General features: G+C 31.3%; 1 pseudogene; it reads left to right on the top strand.

The window, feature by feature from the left end:
* The first annotated feature begins 281 nt into the window (after nucleotides 1–281).
* LOC120165680 lies at nucleotides 282–2,282 on the top strand (annotated as a pseudogene).
* Nucleotides 2,283–8,153: the final 5,871 nt, after the last annotated feature.

An 8,153-nucleotide genomic window follows, 5' to 3' on the forward strand; every position in this document is an offset into this window, starting at 1 on the left:
ACTGATCTATACAGTGTTTAACTGTTTATAATATCATCAATATTTAATTTAATATTTAGTTTTTTTCTCTTTAATGTAGTGTTATATATATATATGTATGTATATGTGTACGTATCAAAAAACGAAATGGTAGCAAAAATACGTATCTCCATACACCACATGAAACGAAGAAGTGAGAACATGGGACCATTGTGATTGTCCTAAGCTTAAATTCGAGCTTTTTCGTGAACGACACGATCCGAGACCAAGTCTGCCGCTCTCTCTATCAATAAAACCTTTCTCTTTCTCTCTTTGTTTTGTAGCTTTACCCTACTCTTTCCTCTTTCCTTTTCCATTCCATAAAATCCATACGCAAATGGAGGATCATCGTCACCATCAGTATTCCATGCCTCCTGATCTAAGGCAACTACTGAATGGAAAGCCAATCAATTACCAAGAATTTCCACAGGATCATGAGTTATTCTCCTCCTGTCACCGGAGTCCTCCGCCACCGCACCACCACAACCCCTTCTGATATGATGCAAATGGTGGGTATTCAATTTGGTTCCACTGCTAATACTACTACTACTGATCCCATGGCTGCCATTGCGGCGGTCACTAGTGCTTCCACACTTAGTCCCAGCTGTGGGTTCGACGGTGAAGCCGCCACTGCTTTCGGAGGAGGAGGAAGTGGAAGGTGGCTGAGGCAAGAGACTTTAACACTCCTTGAGATCAGATCTCGTCTCGATCCCAAGTTCAAAGAAGCTAATCAAAAAGGTCCTTTGTGGGATGAAGTTTCCAGGTATATCTACATACAGAATAATCCATACCCTAATTCTTTCTTCTCTTCCATTGCCAAAATCTCCTATGATTTCTTCAACTCAGCAGCTTCACCTCTCCAGATTCTTTGTCCTTTAGGCAAAAATACATATATTTACTTGTTTTTACCATGATTGCACTGCTTTTTTTTTTCTTGGTGTTATTATTAGAGAAAACTTCTGAAGAAAAAGAAGCATATACTGTGAACGAGTGAAGTTCAGAACCAGAACCAGAACCAGGAACAGTGTTCTCCTTTGCAGTTTCTTTCTTTCTTTTTCATGAGTTTCTTCTATTCATTTCTTAAAGATTTCAATAGTCTTCTAAATGACTAACTTGCCTCATCTTTTTCCTTTGAAAGTGTGTGTTGCCTCCATTATTGTGAAAGTTTTTACCCCTAAAAAATTACGAACCTTTATGATGTTTTAATTGCCCATTTGCTAGTTTCTATCCATGAAAAGACGTTTTCATCAGTCCCTGAAAAGTCTCATCTTTGTTTCGCAAATTTGAATGGTCAAATAATTAGCTTATCTGGGACTGGGTTTACTTGCAGATTTGAATTAGGGTTCATGTCTATTTATAGTTTAATTCTTTGCCCCTTTTGCTCTCTAGGATCATGTTGGAGGAACATGGGTACCAAAGAATTGGGAAAAAATGCAGGGAGAAATTTGAAAACTTGTATAAATATTACAAAAAGACTAAGGAAGTGAAGGCTGGTAGAGAAGACGGTGAACACTATAGATTCTTTCGTCAACTTGAAGCTTTATATGGAGATGATATACCAGCAACAACAATGGCGTTCCAGGCCAAGAAACTCACCTTGTCGGCAACAACAGCTTCTCTAGTTCCTCCAAATTCGAAACTTGTTCCTCGGATAACAATGTGTTGAGAACTGCAAAGAAAAGGGGTTCCAAGAGATGGAAAGCAAAGATAAAAGAGTTGATTGATTCTCAAATTGGGATGCTAAAGGAGAGGCAAGAGGAATGGCTTGCGAAACTGACGAAGATGCTGGAGCAGAAGGAAGAGGAGAGGGTTTTAAGGGAAGAACAGTGGAGAGGAAAGAAGAAGCGAGCAGGATAGATAGACAGCATAAGTTTTGGGCTAAAGAGAGAGCTTGGATCGAAGCTCGCGATGCTGCTTTAATGGAGGCATTGCAGAACTTGAACACGAAACAGTTGAAGGCCAGTGAAAACCATAATGAAAAGGAAGAAGCTGAGGTTTCTAAGCTGATACAGCTGAGGACCGCCATGGAAGCGAGGTTCCAACAAGGAGGATTTCATGAAGAGGATGTGATGACGAGTAACAAAAAACGAAAGGAGAATTCAAGAGGATTTGATTATTATCAGCTCAATGAATCGCTCGACACTACTCATCAAGCAAATGATGGCTCCTCTCATGGTGTAAACGATAGTTGCTTTAGGTTCTTCATGGCCGATGGAGATAATAACTTGTGGGAAAACTATGGTTTGAAGCTTAGCAACTGATGATCCAAAAAAAAAACCCAGTAAGTTAAAACAAAAAAGATGACAGATTCAGACCTTATTCTTAATCCCATATGGATTAATGCGTTTAACTTAGTATTATCTTGCAGGGAAGAAAGGGTGTTTAAATGATACTGTAGGAGAAAAAGAAAACGCTGAATCCTTCAACTTTATTTAACATTTCTGGAATCCTGCTAGTTAATGCATGGGAACTTGGTTTGTGTTACCGCTTCATGTATTATATTTGCTGATAATTTGTTGTGTTCTGAAATATATTCGACATATATGACATAATTTTAAGTGACTATATATATGAATATGGGATATTCGAAATGTATGACATAATTGTCTTAGAAAAAAGGTTTTATTCTCTCTTTAGCCCATACATTCGGTAACACCCTCAACCAGCATCCGACTCGGATATGAGTCCGATATATCACATTGACTTTTTAAACCATTTACTTTTACAAAACAATTGAAGAATTTCAAAATTTCCCTTTAAATCAAAGCTGAACAATTTACATTAATTAAAAACAATTGGTTTTATAAAAATATCATAGCATATTCAATTCAAATCTCTTAGTACATGTCAACTACATTTAATACAACAAAATACATATGATTCAAAACTCTTTTCTGATCTGATCTTCGGAAAGGAAAGACTAACATGTCTTGCTCCTCTTTACTCCTTAATCTTCTCGAAACCTACGTGTGAAACATTCATACGCTAAGTCTGACTTAGTGAGGCATATAAAACTTATAATGTAATTCTAACTCCTAACAATGCATGAACAATCTATACTATCATATCATACAAACTCATATACCCTTTCATGTAACAAATACATACATACATATATATATATATATCATCATTTACATTCTTAGCATTATCATATAATATTATCATTCATATCTCTTAATCATATGCTCTTGTACCTAACATTCTTAACCAAATAATACACACATAATCATATAATTCCTATAACACATTTTATATCACAAAAACATATATATCACATATAGGTTATTTATTGTTATCTATTTATTAGCCCATGTACACATGTGAGAACTAAATATATGTGATTACATAGAGGTTGTGCACATATACTGTCACCACAGCTCGTATAAGGTCCCACTAGGGGCATATGAATTTGTCCCGAAGAACCACATATAACCCTAGACTCTTGGCATGCCAACTATACCTCTAGATCTCATGTCACATAACATGGGCAATATCTTTTACGTTTATCACATATTCACATATTCATATAATCACTTAAATCATCACATATTTATATCATTGTACTTGTAATCTCGTATCTTCTTTTCACGTAGATCATATCACATTCTCATTTCATTTATCATATAACCACATATGTCTTGTCATGTATCATATATGCATATAATAACTTATATTATATCATATATCTTATGTTTTATTCTTTTATATTCACATCAATCACATAACATATAATGCATACAATACATAATCACACAGTACAATCATATGTCAATATTCTATTCATACAATCATATATGAAAAATGTTGGAAACAGACTTATCGTAAGTTTAATTTTCCGTCAAATCGTATTTCATACTAGTATGCACTCACCTGGCCTCACTAGTCAATACCAGTCTCTTATCTGTTTCTTGCTCGATCTTATCTCGTTGACTCATTAGATACTCGCTTCAGATCAATATCTACACAATCATACATTTGATATGCATATCATAATTCTAAGTATTATAATTCGATCCTTAATAACTCAAGCTAAACAAAATACTTAATAAAATTTTCTATTTTGAGTAGTATCGGTACTCAAGGTATGGTACTGATACTTCCCTAGTTGTGGTATCGATATCGAGCCTGGTTATCGATACCCTTTCCTGATTCTGTAATCCTTATTTCAAAATGGTATTGATACTTGCCTTATGGTATCGGTATCAGTATCCTTGGTATCGATACTACCTTTTAGGTATCGATACCCCTTGAATAACTTGTCAATTTTTTGCTTATGGTATCGATACTGTTCAACCAATATTGATACCCACACCCCAATTATCACTTATTTACCTTTGAAGTATCGGTACTGAATGAATCAGTACCGATACTCATAGCCTAGAAGTCACTTTTTAAAACCCGAAATTTACCAATATCAGCTTAAACCCTTCATTTCTTATTCCCTTTCATACCCTTAAACTCAAATACACATACTCAAATCAATTTATATTCATATAACACACCATTATCTTCAAAATCTCATCCTATATCTTGAAACAAAGAATCCTACCAATTTTCCAACATGATCTAATTTCAATTCTAACATTTCATACTTCTTAATTTAACTCATGACAAGTCAATTTTAGTCTCAAATTCTACTTATTAACTCTCTTCCAAGATTTAACTTATAAACCTCTTATTTTTAATCCTTCTTAACTCCTTCATCTTTTGGTTTTAAGACAACTTAAGCTTTCCTTAAACTTTTATATCATCTCTAGAATCAAAACCAACTTAAAATTGAAAGGAAATCTTCACTTTTCTTTTATTTCCCTTCCTTTTACGTGGTTAAATCTATTATAAAGGGAAAACAAAAAATTTTCTTATCAAATGACCATTATACCCTTTCTACTTTCAAATTTTGCTATTAACTCCAACACAAAAATTCTCCAATTAAGTCCCTAAACTTTTAATCTTTTCTAAAATTGATCACAAAGTTTCAAAAACTTTCATTTTGGTCACTAAACCGACTTTTGGGATGTTACACATTCTCCCTCATCCAGGCCAATACTAAAGTTTCTAAGGTATAAATAATCCATGCTGACCAGTGATCCTATATCCAAATTAAACCGAATGAATTTTCTTACATGCCACTGTCTAACAGTCACTCCACATGTTATCTATCGACAAAATATTTTTAATATTTTTTAATTATGAGATCAAAATTAAAATTTTATATAAATTATTGTGCGTGTAAATTAATTTTATATGAAGAGTTTGGTAAAGGGAGTAAATATGAGAGGAAAGTAAGTGAAGTGGAAGATTCAGGAAGAGAAGTAGAAGAAGATATCAACCTTTGCCTAACAATGTCGGCTGATAAGTTATCGACGAAGGATCGGGTAATGTTTTATTATTATTATTATTATTATTATTATTATTATTATTATTATTATTATTATTATTATTATTATATTATTATTATTATTATTATTAGGGTAAAGTATAGTAATGGTCACTGAACATTTCTAAATTTTACATTTAGGTCCCCAACTTTTAAAACTTGTAATACAGTCCTTCAACATTTAATCCGGTTGCAATATGGTCCCGCACCTATGAAATTTAGGGTAAATTATATAAATGGTCACTAAACTTTTTAGGTACTTGAATTTAGGTCCCCCAACTTTTAAAACTTACAAAACAATCCTCAATTTCATTCTAAACCATAAATTCCAAAGTAATTCAATTTCATTCTAAACCCTAAATTCCAAAATAATTCAATTACATTCTAAAACTCAAATTCTAAAATACTTCAATTTCTGTCTTTTTTTTATAAACGACGCCAATGTCACTAAATTATTAATTAATTTACTTTTTATATTAAAAAACATATGATGATTTTTTAATATTAATTTAAAGACATGAAATTTTTTCAATAGTAAGAATATATGATAATAATTCATTTATTTAAAAATAAATATATTTCTAAATATTTGTGTATGTTTTTATATCTAATCATACGTGTTAATATATTTTATATCTTTCATATAAATATTAAGACTAATAAATAGCAGAGTCAAAATTTTATATATGAGTTATTTATAGTAATGATGTATAAATATGTTTATTTTTATTTATTTCTATTATAATTAAAATATAAATATTACCATGATAATTAAATATTTATTTACTTATTACATCGAATATTTTTTGTAGAAAATTTATTTAATAAAATCATAAAAAACACAATAAAAAATAAACACTGAAGTTGACTACTTCAAAATAAAATAAAAAAAATCAATAATTTAATATAATACCCTAAGTGATGATAACAATCAACTCAAAAGAGATGGGGTTTATGCTATGTTTTCGTAACGTACGTAAACTTTCTATTCATGGTCACATATTCTTTAGTTCTAGCACAATCTATTTTTTAATTTCTAATACAGTTAACAAAATTATATTATAACTCGTTAAGTGGTTTCATAGGTAAAAAATGTTATTTCTTTAAAAGTTTTAAATTCAAACAATTGTGTTTGTAGGGTATATCTATATTATTAATAAATTAAATTTTTAATAAATATTCTTATAATCACATCAAACTATTAAAAAACTAAATTATAATGAAATAAATAAAAATATAAGGATGTCAATTGGGGATTTGATTCTTAATTTTTCATTGAGAGAATGTGTTTTTTATTCAAATTCTTACATAATCATTTTTATATTTAAATTATTGAAGGTCACTAAATTTACATTTACGAGGAGGGAGTTTATTTTTTTCTTCACAAAAGTAAAAAAATTAAAACGCTATCACGTTCTTAAAGATAATATAGTATATTCCTCCTTAAATTGAAATATTTTAGAATTTGGGTTTTAGAATGTAATTGAATTATTTTGGAATTTAGGGTTTAGAATGAAATTGAATTACTTTGGAATTTAGGGTTTAGAATGAAATTGAGGAATGTTTTGTAAGTTTTAAAAAGTTAGGGACCTAAATTCAAGTGCCTGAAAAAGTTCAGTGACCATTTATATAATTTACCCTAATTTGGTATTAAATGTTAGGGGACTGTATTGCAAGTTTTAAAAGTTGAGGGACCTAAATGCAAGCTTCAAAAATGTTCAGTGACCATTGCTATACTTTACCCTTATTATTATTATTATTTTCATTTTCAACAAATAAATAAAAATATTTTACATCCAATACATGTTAGGGGTGTGCAAAATTACCCGACCCGGTTGACCCAACCTGCCGACCCGTCGACCCGGATCTAAAAAAACCGGGTAATCCTCTAAAAAATATTACCCGGCCGGGTCGGGTACCCGGCCCGACATTTCCCGGGTCGGGCCCGGGTCACAAAATCTAGTTTTTCCGGGTACCCGGTTACCCGTGTACCCGGTTAGTTTTTATTTTTTTTTATTTTTTTATATATAATTATATAAAATATAATGAATTATTTATATTATGATTATTATATTTTATATTTCGAACTTTTAAATTTTATGTTCGGATATTAGAGTATGTAATTCGAAGTTTCGAACATTTAAATTTGTGTATATATTTTTTAAAATTAATAATTTGAAAATAAAAAATTAAAAACCGGGTATCGGGTACCCGATTACCGGGTACCCGCAAAATCTGGGTACCCGATTACCGTGTACCCGTAACATCCGGGTCGAGACACGGGCCGAGAAATCGTCGACCCGGAAGTTCCGGGTACCCGGAAATCGGGTACCCGGATTTGCACACGCCTAATACATGTGTCACATCTTCATCTTGTACCTTTGATTTAAATTTGTATGTAGTCGGTCTTACTACTAAACATTTTCAATCTCTATCAAATTAAATTTTGAATCCCGAATCCTTTATTTAAATATTTAATAAATTTATATTAATTTTAAAGTTAGATAATTGAATCTTTCTCAATATCCAATCTTAGATTATCTTTGATTGTGTTTTTGACTATTTTTTCATGTTACATCTTAATTAATTTTATATCTTTTATGTTTTTCACGCACCTTTGTTATTGTTTTGGTGTTCGTATAAATACCTTAACGACGTTTGTTTTTAATTGATTTTTCGGTAGTCAAGTATTGTCAAATTTTTTATTTGATAAAAGATTGTTTGTCGATATAATCAAATTAGGTAGTGAAGCAGC

This window comes from Hibiscus syriacus, unplaced genomic scaffold, assembly GCF_006381635.1.
Source record: "Hibiscus syriacus cultivar Baekdansim isolate YM2019G1 unplaced genomic scaffold, ASM638163v2 tig00111587_pilon, whole genome shotgun sequence".
NCBI classification, from domain to species: Eukaryota; Viridiplantae; Streptophyta; class Magnoliopsida; order Malvales; family Malvaceae; genus Hibiscus; species Hibiscus syriacus.